Below are 13962 nucleotides of genomic sequence, written 5' to 3'. Positions count from 1 at the left end.
CCATACTTCCTGCCATAATTGTCATGAAACTGTAATCACCAAAGAAACTCTTTATTGTCTAAGTTGCCTTGGTCATAGTGTTTCATCATAGCAATAGAAAAGTAATTAAGACACATACACATAAATGTACAAAAAAATACAAAAATAATGCTTGTAATCATTATTCTGTCATTTGAAACCCAGCCATGCTTTTTGTGCAGCCATAATAAGTTTCTGGCATTTCAAGCTTCCAGTTGGTAGCACTTTGTTATGGCAGCCCATGGTCTAGTTAGGGACAGCCTCAGACTTTGATTCAGATCCAGAGTTAGAACCCACATTCCCTTCCTTTGCAAACACCTCCTCTGCTCACTTAGGAACCAGCTAACAGGCCTTGCCAGGAGTGCGGTCACAAAATAATTACTCTGCTTGAGAAAAAATGCTGAAGCAGGCAGATTCAGAGAGCTGAGTACAGAGTGGCCAGGCAGGCCCCATTTACACCTTAAGGGACCCACACTTAAATATAACACCAGAGACCTCCACAGCTTGACTTTCAAACCTTTGTGTTGGTACCAAAGAAAATACCCCTTTGTGTTTCATTGGTGAGGAAAACGTCTCTGTACCTCAACAATAGAAAAGACGCTGGAACTGGATGCCTCCTCCTTCCCACAACCGGATCCCTGACTATCCACTGTGCCCAACTGTCTTTCAATAATGGACAATTAGGCCCATTGTGACCATGTGGTCCCTCAGTAGCCTTGGTCTGGGGAATTTGTAAAAGACTGCTGGCTATGAAGCACAGATTGGATCTTCTTTAAAGTTCTCATTAATCAGATCCCTCTTATCATTTCTACTGGGTCCCCTGGGGAGCCCTGTGGCCATGCCAATCATCTGGGTGTCTCTATGGCTTACACCTGTACTGCAGTTTGGCTCTGACCACCTGCACTGCCAAGCCAGGTGTAGGATTCCCCACTGTCCTGCGCTTCCTGCTCCTGGAGGAAGATGGAATGGATGCCACCTCTGCTGACTGCCAAGCCAGGTGTAGGATTTCCCACCGTCCAGCGCTTCCTGCTCCTGGAGGAAGATGGACTGGATGCCACCTCTGCTGGAAGTGGGAAAGCCTTCCCAGTAGCACAGGGAAAGAACTTCAGAGTGGGTTGAGTGCCTGCCCTGCCGACTTTAATTTCTCTTTTCATGGAGCTGGCTGTTGCTCTAGTATTCTGTGCTAAATTTCACAAGCTCTGGGAGAGAAACTGGGCTGTGTCAAGAGAATAGAGGAGAAAAGAAGAGAAATTAGGGAGTGTTGAACAACATTTTTGTTTTCTGAGTAGAAGGAGGTACTATTTGAGGGTTTTCTTTTGGTGTGGACTTTTTTGGGGGCGGGGAAGAAGTGTTAAGACATTGTCTTACCAAGTAACCCCTATTGGTTAGAACTCACTGTGTAGACCTGGCCAACCTCAAACTCTCAGAGATTTGCCTGCCTCTGTCTCTTCAGTGCTGAGATTTAAGGTGTGCACCACACTCATCATGATACTTGAGTTTTGAGGGGCAGTGAATACTAAAATGATACTGTAGGGCATATCTTGGGGTCAGTCAGTGATGTCAGATTTACCACAGTTTCGGGAGGCAATGGAGTAGACCCAAGGGGTAGGAGCTTGGGAATGCTATTTTTGTCAGCAGAGAAAATAGCAAGAGCTGATCCCTTAAGCATGGCTGTGGAGACTACACTTTGAGAGACCTATCACAGCTAACGACATTGAGAACCATGGAAGCACTGTGAAAAATACTACAGAATGGACAGCTCCGAGGACTTCTTTCTGATAGCCCCCTTTTCCCTGCCCTGACCCTCAGGCTTAGACAAGAGAGGGTAGATGAATGAGTAGAGTGCAGACACTCCAGGTAAGGTTGTTGGAAGCACAAGTCAGGACCTGACTATGGGATGGCATTTCAATTGACTAGTTACAAATCAAATTTCATAGGAGGGAGTGGAGGTACATGACCGTGATCCCAGCACTCGGGAGGTGGAACTTCTCCCTTCTTCACAGGAGGATCAACTTTGGCAGCATAGAAAGTTTGGGGCCAGCCTGGGCTACATGAGACTTGGTCTCAAAAAAAAAAAAAATCAAATTCCAAAGGAGACAAGAAGGTGACTTCACTATGGCTCTCTTTTACATATGGAGCCTGAAACTCTGTGGACATGGTCTTTTAATAGTGTTATAAAGCCAGCAATCTTTTTTCTTAAAAGGAAGATCATTCTGAAAAGACCAGGAGTGCTTTCTTCTCACAAGGTGTCAGCCTCTCCTGAGAGGACAGATGTGGGAGACTCGGATGCCCAATGATGCATCGCTGTTCAGGATGGCATGGTCTAGAAATGCGATATGAACAGACAGAGGTGCTGATGTTGACCTCAGCCCAGCCCCACGTATATGTTTATTTCTTAAAAACCACAGCAGTCAAACCCTCACCCATTTCTTATGTTCTCTTCCATCATGGTACATTTAGGTGAAAAGCATAAGGTTAAAAACAAAATAGGGCCGGGCGGTGGTGGCGCACGCCTTTAATCCCAGCACTCGGGAGGCAGAGCCAGGCGGATCTCTGTGAGTTCGAGGCCAGCCTGGTCTCCAAAGCGAGTTCCAGGAAAGGCGCAAAGCTACACAGAGAAACCCTGTCTCGAAAAACCAAAAAAAAAAAAAAAACAAACAAAAAACAAAATAGGAAATAACTAGGAATGAATTGCCTCCTCCTGTGCAATAGTTAGTGAAGAGATGGTCTGTTAAGTCACCCAAATACACTGAGAGCCAGTGGCTGGGGAAAGCTTACTGGGAGCCCAGCGCAAACGTGGCGCTTCTTTGTAATCAATGGAACTGAGTGGAGGTCCAGAAATAAAGCACATATACACGGGACTTGAACCTGTGATAACGGAGACAGTTCAGATCTAGAGAACAGGTCGGTCCAGTTGGTGTTGCTAGAACACTGGTTAGGCATTTGGCAACTGAGCAGGGTGAGTCTTGCTTCAGTGTCAGCATTAATGTAAATCCTAAACTGGGTGTGCTGGCTCATGCTGGTCACCCCAACACTGGGGAGGGTGAAATTACCACAGATTAGCATGAACTTTTTGTCATCCTGGGCTACAAAGTGAGTTCCAGGCCAGTCTGGGCTACAGTGCCTTTAAAAAAAAAAAAAGAAAAGAAAGAAAGAAAAAGGATTCTACATATGAATGTGGTTTGCTAGAAAATGACCAGTAGTCACACACAGCTATTTAAACATAGATTAACATTAAATAAAAGTAAGAACTGGGCCAGCAAGAAAGCTCAGTGGGTAAAGGTGCTTGCTGCCAGGCCTCAGAATCCACTGGTAGGAGAGAACTAACTCTTGAAAGTTGTCCTCTGGCCTGTACATGCATGTACACATGCTCACATGCATTCATGTACAACAAATAAAAGAAGTGTAATTAAAAAAATTCAAAACTGGGTGCTGCAGCACATGCCTTTAATTCCGACATTTGAGAGGCAGATGCAGGCAGATCTTTGTGAGTTCAAGGCCAGCCCGGGCTACATAGTGAGAGCTGTCTAAGAAAAAAGAAGGGTCTGGAGAGATGGTTCAAAGATTGTCTTAACTCAGAGATCGTCTTAACTCAGAGATCGTCTTAACTGGGGTTTCTGTTACGGAGACAAAACACAATGATCAAAAGTAAGTTGGGGTGGAAAGGATTTATTTATTTATTTATTTATTTATTTATTTATTTATTTATTTATTTATTTATGCTTCTTCGTTGTAATTCATCATCAAAGGAAGTTGGGACAGGAGCTCAAACAGAGCAAGAACCTGGAGGCAGGAGCTGATGCAGAGGCCATGGAGGGGAGCTGCTTACTGGCTTGCTCCCCATGGCTTGCTTAGCCTGCTTTCTTATAGAACCCAGGACCACTAGCCCAGGGATAACACCACCCATGATGTGTTGGAAGCTCCTCTACAAACACTAATTAAGAAAATGTCTTATAGCTGGATCTTATGGAGGCATTTTCTCAACTGAGGGTCCCTTCTTTCAGATAACTCTTGTGTCAAGGTGACATAAAATCAGTCAGCACAGTGGTTAAGAGCACTAGCTGTTCTTCCCGAGGACCCCGGTTCCTGTAGGACAGCTCATTACCTTTGTAACTCCAATTATAGGAATCCTACAGCCTCTTCTGGCCTCTAAGGGCACCAGGCACACACATGATGCACAGACACACATGCAGGCAAAACACTCATACACATAAAATAAATAAATATTTTTTAAAAATTAGGCAGTAGTCACATGCGTAAGCTTAAATTAAAATTAAAAAACAAAGGCAAATGCTTCTTTATTCTGTTACGACAGCCACAGTTCAAGTGTCTAAGAGCCACATGTGGCTGTGGCTGGTGGCTACAAAGTTGGACCATGCAGGGCATGTCCATCATCATGTTTCTATTCACCTAAGCTGCCCTAAGTGGTTCAACTCTTGGAAAGGTTTCAGTTGTGGACTTTACTAAGCAGTAGGAGAGATGAATATAGATCTTCAGAATTTTGGAATGAAGAATTCTCTAAAAACAGCAAAAGAGCTAGAAACCAGGGCAGAATTATTCAACTTGATAGGTACACAATTTTAAATGTTTATTGTAAAAAAAAAAAAGTTTCCAATAGTGAAGATTTACAAGGAAAACCAAGGGTAGATCTACAACTAGATAAGAAGCTAATTTCCTTAATAAAATAATTAGAAAAGGAGAAAGCCCTTCATAGAGCCACAAATATAAATGGCCAACAAATATATAATTACATTAAATGGTGCTTAACTTCCATCATAATTGGGGAAATGCAAATTACATAATGATGGTGCGATCATTAAGTCACGGATGAGGTCACTCATCCACGATCTGTGTGTACTTAGCTAGAGTGTGGGGAGCCTGGCAGGTTCACACATTGCTGGTACAGTACACTACAGTAACCTCTCTGGGAGCAGTGCCAGCAGAAGCCACATTAAAATGCAGGGTACCTTAGACCCAGTTTTTCTAACATTAAGAATTCACCCTATAGTGTCACGGGGTTAAGGTGCCTTCCATCAAACCCGATGACCTGGACTATAGTTTGATTGCCTGGGCCCACATGGTGGAAGGAGAGAAATTACTGGAAACTGTCCTCTGGCCTCCAGATGTGCACTGTGGCATGCACATGTGCCTATACACAGATATTCATACACAATAAGTAAATAAAATGTAACAAAAATTATGGGAGTTATTTATTTGTTTGAGACAGGGCCTCACAATGTAGCCTTGGCTATCCTGGAACTCAATATGTAGATCAAGCTGTTCTGCTCATGCTCTCAAGTGCTGGAATTCAAGCTGTGTACCACCATGAAGGGTTCCATTCATTCATTCATTCATTCATTCATTCATTCATTAGTTTATTTATTTATTTTTAGGAAAAGGAATCTACCTTGTAAAGCCAGATGTGGTGGAACATGACCCTAAAGCCAACACTCAGAAGAGAGAGGCTGGAGAATTGCCCTTGAGTTTGAGGCTAGCCTGGGCTACAGAGTGAACCCTTATTTAAAATAACAACAACAACAAAATTAATCAATTAGTTAGATGTTTAGAAAAGGAATGTGGGCTACAAACATCCTTATGGATACCTACAATTCTATCCACAGAATGGTTACCTACTGTGTCACCCGTCACAACCTAACAAGTCGCTGATGCACACCTGTAAACACAACACTCGGTAGGAGGACCAGGAGTTATAGACCAGCCTGGACTACATAATAAGATCCTGTCTAAAAATACTAGAGCTGAGGCTGTTCAGTGGTTAGAGCGCTTGCCTAGCATACATGAGGTCCTAGGTTCAATCCCCAGTACTGCCAACAAAGCATAATGAAACAAAAAACCCAGTTGTAGTGATACGGTGGGAGTCCAACATTTCCATGACACATTCGTGTGTGTGTGTGTGTGTGTGTGTGTGCCAGGCATAGTGGTAGTGTGTGCCTCTGAACTTAGCTCCTCTGGGGCTGAGGAAGATTGAGAGTTTGAGGCCAGTTTGGGCTACAGAGTAAGAATCTGTCAAACAAATGAGAAAGAGAGAGAGAGAGAGAGAGAGAGAGAGAGAGAGAGAGAGAGAGAGAACATGCTAATACGTAAAATCCCCCAAATACATCAGATTCCCCTCTACCAAAAAAGTGAAAAAAATGTATAGTTGAACAGTACCCAGCACAATCCTAACTTGGCAAGACCTACAGAATATTCATATATATTTTGCATATATGCAGATAAGATAGGCAGACACAAAGGAACTCAAGAACAGTTATTCTAGATGAGTAAACCTTCTGGACAGGAATAGTGTTTTGTTTTCCTCTTTAGATTGTGTGTGTGTGTGTATGTGTGTGTGTGTGTGTGTGTGTGTGTGTGTGTGTGTGTGTGCGCGCACTTTCTGTTCTCCCCCTCAACATTTGCTTTCATTTATTGACATAAAAAAGAAAACGTTTTCAAAAATGGATGAAGGTGCTATATAAATAGAAAACAGTTATCTCCTGAGTAAATGTAACCCTGAGAGGACTGTGTGTACTTGAGAAGTGTATGAAGATAACATGGGAATCCTGGCCTGGGAGTTTGGAGCTGCCAGCACACACAGCGAGCCGAAACCAGGGTCCTGATAAGCAACCTGCAGTCACCTCATCTGCAACAGAGGATCCAGCGCTGGCTCAGAGAAGGATCTGGTTCCAGGGAATGTTGTCATGAAGAGCCAGCCATGTGACACATGCTAGCAGCATGGCTGGCCAGTCCAGCACTGAGGCAAGTCACACTTGGTCTTGACGGTGGGCTTGATGGAGGCTTTTCATTCACCAGGTGTGCAGTTAGGGACCAGGTGCTGAGGATGGAGACAGCTGTTTATGCTGAGATGGAGGACAGGGACCTGGACAGGAGGTATTCTCTTCTATGGGAAAATGGAGACCCTGGGACTGGGGATGCTGCCTTGTGGGTACAGAAACTCCTGGAAGAGAAGTGTGCTTGAAGAGAGATCCTATTGAAGATCCACCACAGAGTGGGTGTGCTGTGTTCTCTGATGAACCTCCAGCACTGGACATGTTGAAAATTCCACAATATTCCATCTCCCTGGGTAAATTGTACTGTATCATATTCTTCCTATGTCCGTTGTATGGGTACATACTTTTCACATTTTTTGTTAAAATGTTCATGAAAGGTAACACTTTTTCCTTCTTTAAACCTATACAACACATTTCCACATTGACACGGTTCTAGTTTGCTTTAAACGTTGCTGTGATAAACATGCCCTAAAGCAATTTAGGGAGGAAAGAGTTTATTTCTACTTACACTTCCAGGTCTCCGTCCAGCATTAAGAAAAGTCAGGGCAGGAACTGAAGCAGAAAACATGGACAAAAGCTGCTTACTGGTTTCTCCCTGGCCCATGCTCAGCTGTCTTTCTTTCTTTCTTTCTTTTTTTTTTTTTTTTTTTTTTTTTCGAGACAGGGTTTCTCTGTGTAGCTTTGCGCCTTTCCTGGGACTCACTTGGTAGTCCAGGATGGCCTCAAACTCACAGAGATCCGCCTGGCTCTGCCTCCCGAGTGCTGGGATTAAAGGTGTGCGCCACCACTGCCCAGCATAAGTCAGCTGTCTTTCTTATACAGCCAGGGACCACCTACCTACTCAGGGAATGGTGCTATGGCCAGTGGGCTGTACCCTACATCAACTAACAATCAAGAAAATTCCCCCAGAGACATGCCCACAGGCCAGTCTGATGAGGAGAATTCTACAGTTGAGATTCCATCTTCCCAGGTGACTCTAGAGTGTGTCAAGTTGACAACGAAAAGCTAAGCAGGGCACTCTATCTCCTAGACAATAAAAACTAACCAGCATAGATATGTAAGGCTCGTGGTTGTAGCTTCTCTATACCATATTCACCACGTAGACACAGTTCCCTGTTGTAGTAAAACACGATATTGTCATAGCCCTCTGATGGGATAATCTGTAAGACAAACCAAGGCCTGTGGGTTCTTTCCTGCATTGAAATGACTTTCTAAAAAGGCTTAAGACTGGAATTGCAAGGCCAAAACCATAAACATTTCCCCAGCATATTGCCACAGTGTTTGCCAGTCAGGGTATAGTTGTGTCTAGTGCCCATGAGGTGCTGGGAGGTTGGGAGCTAGGAAGCCAGAAAAGCTGTCCTAGCCCCAGTAGCTATAACAAAATACTGTAGATTGGATGGCTTAAAAAACAGAAATTTAAGCTAGGTGGTGGTGGCACATGCCTTTAATCCCAGCACTCGAGAGGCAGAGCCAGGCAGATCTCTGTGAGTTCAAGACCAGCCTGGTCTACAGAGCGAGATCCAGGACAGGCACCAAAACTACACAGAGAAACCCTGTCTCGAAAAACAAACAAACAAACAAAAAAACAATCCAGAAATTTACTTTACATTTTACATGCTCCTGAAGGCTAGAAGTCTGTGTGTGCATGTGTGTGTGCACATTCATGTGTTTGCATGCCAGTGTGGAGTCCGGAGGTCAACCTCAGGTGTTCTTTCTCAGATACCATCGGCTTTGTTTTTGGTTTGTTTTTTGTTTACAACAGGGTCCTTTCACTGTTCTGCGGCTTGCCCATTAGGCTAACTGGTTGGCCAGTAAGCCCCCAGGGAGACACCTGTCTCCACCCCCCAACACACTGGGATCGCAAGTCCATACCACCGTGTGTGTGTGTGTGTGTGTGTGTGTGTGTGTGTGTGTGTGTGTGTGTGTGCTTTGCTTCTGGAATGCTGGGATTAGAGACATGCACCATTATGTGTGGCCCTTTGCCCAGATTTTTTTTTATGTGGATTATAGGGAATCAAACTCAGGTTCTGGGGATTGAACCGAAGCATTTTACATACTGAGCTATCTCTCTGTTCCCTGGAAGTTTTAAGTGGGGGTGCTAACACGGTTGTGCTCTGTTAAGGATTCCTTTTGGCTTACAGCCCACCACCTTCTTGCTGTCTTCACATGGCTTTTTCCCGGTGTGTGCATCCACAGAAAGAATGAGACCCCACTTCATCTCAGGTACTTTCCTCTGGTGACCTCATTTAATTTTAAGTGCCTCCCCAAAGCCCTACATTCAAATACAGTCACATTGAAGGTTAGTTGGGGCTTCCATGTCTAAATCTGGAGAGGGACAAAATCCAGGCAGCCATTATTGACTGCCCACTAATGAAGCTCCAGGGCCATCTGAGCCCAGATCTGTCCAAAGATTCACATTAGCCCCTGCTCTGCTGAGAACCCTGTGTGAGGCATGCAGAGGGACCAAAGCTCTGCATCTTCACGGAGATGGGGGACAGTTTAAGACGATGCTGGAGACCCCATTGAGACCAGGTGACTGATTCAGGCCTGTCCTTTTGTAGTATGAGCACTACTGTGAGCTCAGCTGAGGGACATCAGAAATGAGGCAATTATCTGTCACTCAAGTTTCTGCCCTCTCTGATCTATTTGGATCATACCTAGACTTGAACACCATTAGGATCTGGAATGACAAAGACAGGGGTGTTTCCTTCAGACTCTGTCATGGCTGTGACTGGCCTACTGATGTCTCTAGCACTCCGAAGACAGGTGACACAATGGCTGAGGCAGAGTTCAGAGGAGCCAGATCCACAAAGCTGGTCCACTTTCCAGCACTGATTCCACCCCCTACCCCACCACAGTGAACCACCTGCCTATTTTCATCAAGGAGTCTTTACTTCAAGTTAAAATACAGCGTGCTTGTCTCTGGGACCTCACCCACGTGTTGTTCTCTGTGGCCCTGGACATCCCAGCATAGAACAACACTCTAACACAGGGGCTCAGGAGAGTTCACACAGAGGCTGCTCTAGCAAGCATGGCGAGGCAGGACCCTCAGCTTGGACAGTCTTTACATCCACAGCTGTAGGAGTTAGAATCTCCAAGTGATGTCAACTGCTCTACCACCCACTCAGCACTCCCCCTCCCAAAAAATCCACACTCAGATCCAACACATGTGCATGTAATGTGGACTTTGCTGGTTTTATATGGAGAGTGAAGGGTGCCATACGGTAAAATTTAATGTGACTTTCCTATTAGTCACACTGCTTTTCTTACTAGTTTTAGATCTGCTGCCCATTACTAATCTCTCCCACCTCTGTCTCTTCACTCGGAGATAGAAGATCCATGCTCTACCACCCCAGGCTTTCAGGTCTATTCTTCACCAGGATTCCTCTTTTTTTCCCCCCAAACAAACACATAAGCCCGACCAAGGCTTCACCAACTTCTGGTCCTCAAAGTGTGTTTCTGGAGTTCAACTTATAAAAGTCAAGGTCAAAGGAAAATTCAAGTACTGCCCAAAAATAAATGAACGAACTAAGGAGACAGGAAGAGGAAAATATGGCCCAGATCCTTGGGCTGCAGACGCCACAGGCAAGACAAAGCATGGTCTACCTCGAGTCCTTGGAGTCCACCCTTGAAGTCAGTTAATTAGTGATGAGGAGGTATTAACTTGCACTCTGCCCACTCTGACAGCTCTGAGAAGGAAGTGACTGCATTTCTTTTAATATGGTGTTCTGAATTTCCAGTACACTGTATCACATCGAGTCTTTGCTCAACGGCTACTTACTGGTCGACTAGTTCATGATCCCATGTTTAGCCTAGACCCAGATTAGCCTAGACATGCTACTACTGTGGAAAAGGAAATCAGACTGCAGAGGACAGTGTCCCCAGCCTTCATTAGCTGTTCATGGCGTGTGAGGACAAGTGTAAAAGACCATTTGTATGTGTGGGAATTAAGTTTTTGATGTTGCGATGAGATCGTGAGAGGGGTCCATTCCCAGAAATACCATAACATTATACAGGATTGGGATTTTAGAGGCTTCGTTTTGCAGAGGGAGAAACCAAGACCTAAACAGAATTGAAGTCCCCACAAGACAGGCAGCTAATGTGTCTGAACCGGAATCTGGTCACAGGGCCAGCACAGGCACTGTTGTCCGTGGTTAGTTAGACTTGGTAGTTCCCTAGACAGAGCCCTGGTCCACCATGGGTCCTCCACCATCGGCCACTCTTCCTCTTGTTTCTTTGTTTATCTGGGGGTACCACACACACTGGCCTGCTGGGAACATCTGACCTTATCAATTGGAGCGTGACTTCCTGCTTCTAAAAATTATGCAAGCAGCTGAGCAGCGGTGGCGCACGCCGTTAATCCCAGCACTCAGGAGGCAGAACCAGGCTCTGTGAGTTTGAGGCTATCCTGGTCTACAGAGCAAGATCCAGGACAGGCACCAAAACTACACTGAGAAACCTTGTCTTGAAAAACCAAAATAAATAAATAAATAAATAAATAAATAAATAAATAAATAAATAATTATGCAAGCAGTATACAGAGGTACCATAGTCAAGACCTTTGGAACACAGGAAAGTGATATGTAAGGGAAAGAAACAGGAATTAAGTTATTTCTAAACAACTCTGAGGGACTTATCTGGGGTATGGTGGCACATGTATACAATGCCAGCATTTGGATGCCAAGGCAGGAAGATGGGGGTCAATTCAAGTCCAGCCACCACATAGCAGCAAGTTTAAAGCTAGCCTGGACTACATGAGACACTGTCTCAAAACAAAGTAAAACACTAACAATAAAACTGAGGAGATGCCTCTTTAATATAAATATATACACACAGTTGGCGTCCTTGAATAGAGAACTATGTCTTAAAGATTTTTTTTTAAAGTTTTATTTTTGTGTGTGGGAGTTTTGCCCACATATATGTCTGTGTACTACGTGCATGCCTGGTGCCCATAGAGGCCACAAGAGAGCATCAGATCCCTGGGAACTGGAATTGTGAGTAGCCATATGGGTGCTAGGAACAGAATCTAAGTCCTCCGCAAGATCAGCAAGTGCTCTTAACCACTGAGTCATCTGCCCAGCCCTGTCTAAAATGTTTTAAAACATTTTCTTTGTTTTTGTTGTTGTGTGTTTCTTTTTGATTTGGGGTTGTTGTTTTGTTTTATTTTGTTCAGTGTTTGGGATAGAAGGCCTCCTGCATGCTACATGGGTACTTTACCATCAACATGGCCTCTATGGAGAAATTTAATTGTGTGCATTAGGACAAGAAAGGCCATTCCCAGGGACAGCTGTGTGTAAGCTCCAGGACCTGCACCCATACCATGTTGTCTGATGGAGAGCCCAGCAGACAGGGTCACTATCGTTCTCTGGTCAGCATGAGAGCAGCAGATGGCCAGATAACTTCTCCTGGCATTGCAAAGTGCAGGATCTCAGACCCTTGCCCAGATCTATGTGGTCAGAGCCTGTCTTTACACAAGGCTCCCGTGACTAGTCCAAGTCCACACAGCATGGCCCACAGGGCCTGTGGTCCCAATGACATGTTTCAAGGGAGGAAAAGGAGGCGCAGGAGTGGATGGCCTTTATCCAGGTGATAGAAAGTTGGGGTGCAGCCAGGGTGACCCACATGGGTGTATCCCCACTCCTTGTACTTACCCAGGACTCCCCTGCGTTATAAGATTTTCTTCTTTCTGTAGCCCAGAGATGGACAGAGGATGGGTGCTGTGGATGATTGATTGATAAATAAAATGCTGCTTGGCCAATAGCCAGGCAGGAAGTGGGACAAAGAGAGAGGAGAATTCTGGGAACAGGAGGGCTGAGGAAGAGACGCTGCTAGCCGCCATCATGAGAAGCAGATATTAATATACCAGTAAGCCACAAGCCACATGGCAACTTATAGATTAATAGAAATGGGTTAATTTAAGATATAAAAACTAAATAACAAGAAGCCTGAGCCATGGCCATACAGTTTATAAGTAATATAAGCTTCTGAGTGATTATTTTATAAGTGGGCTGCAGGACTGTGGAGGCTTGGAGGGACCTGGAGAGAAACTTTCCAGCTACAGATGGGCCAGCTGGGAACTTCTAGAAGAGAAACAAAGGGTCCCTGGAGCTGGGCTCTGGGCATTGCTGAACAGAGAACAGAAAGAAAGGGTTTGCCCTGGACAGGAGGCTGCAGTGTACAGGGAGCCAGTGGAGGAAAGCAGGCTAGAACTAGAGACAGGGAGTGAAAGAGAAAGCAGAGAGCTCTCTTCCTCACCAGTCTGCATCAGCCCTGACTCCGAGTCTTTACAGAACTGTCCCAAGTGGGTGACACCCAGAGATGATGACAGAGCCACAAAACACCAGAGTCAGCATTCTGTACCATGAGTTCAACATTCACACACACACACACACACACACACACACACACACACACACACACACATACACACACGCGCTGGGGAACAATCCTTTCTACATTATGAATATGTATTACTCTCACTGGTTGATAAAAACGCTGGCAGGCTGGTAGCTGGGCAGGAAGTTAGGCAGGAAAGAATGATGGGAAGAAGGAGGGTGGAGTCAAGGAGATACCAGCCAGCCACCCAGGAAGCAAGACAGACAGACAGACAGACACACACACACACACACACACACACACACACACACACACACACACACGGAAAAAAAATTGCAGAAAACTAAATCTGAATTTTCCACGTGCCGAGCACTGTGGTTAATCTGTCGTGCAGACAGGACCAGCAGTAGTTCCCCTCTCCAGGAGTCTCTGTGGACTGTGTAGTTAGCTTATGATTGTGTGTGAAATGCTGCAAACTTCTTTCTTGTCTTTGTTCCCCAAATGATGCAGAGTAACAGCTATTGTTCTGAGACAGGGTCTTATGCAGCCCAGATGGGTCTCGAGTCTGCTGAGGCCTGTAATAGCTATTTATAAAGCATTCCCATTGTGTTAGGTATCATATGTCTAGAGATGATTGGCAGTATGTGGGAGAGTGTAAACAAATCCCAGGCAAACACCCCACCATTTTATTTAAGTGCTGTGAACAATGGTGAGTCTTGGTATCCTTGGGAAACTGGAGCCAATCCCTCTTGGATACTATGATGAGGGTCCCAGTGGGCATGTGTTGGCCGGCCCTCTGTCATGCCCACTCAGCCCCAGC

The sequence above is a fragment of the Peromyscus californicus genome, unplaced genomic scaffold, assembly GCF_007827085.1.
Source record: "Peromyscus californicus insignis strain IS unplaced genomic scaffold, ASM782708v3 Scaffold_21__1_contigs__length_65335640, whole genome shotgun sequence".
Taxonomy (NCBI): domain Eukaryota; kingdom Metazoa; phylum Chordata; class Mammalia; order Rodentia; family Cricetidae; genus Peromyscus; species Peromyscus californicus.
Note: the sequence above shows the minus strand (reverse complement) of the source record.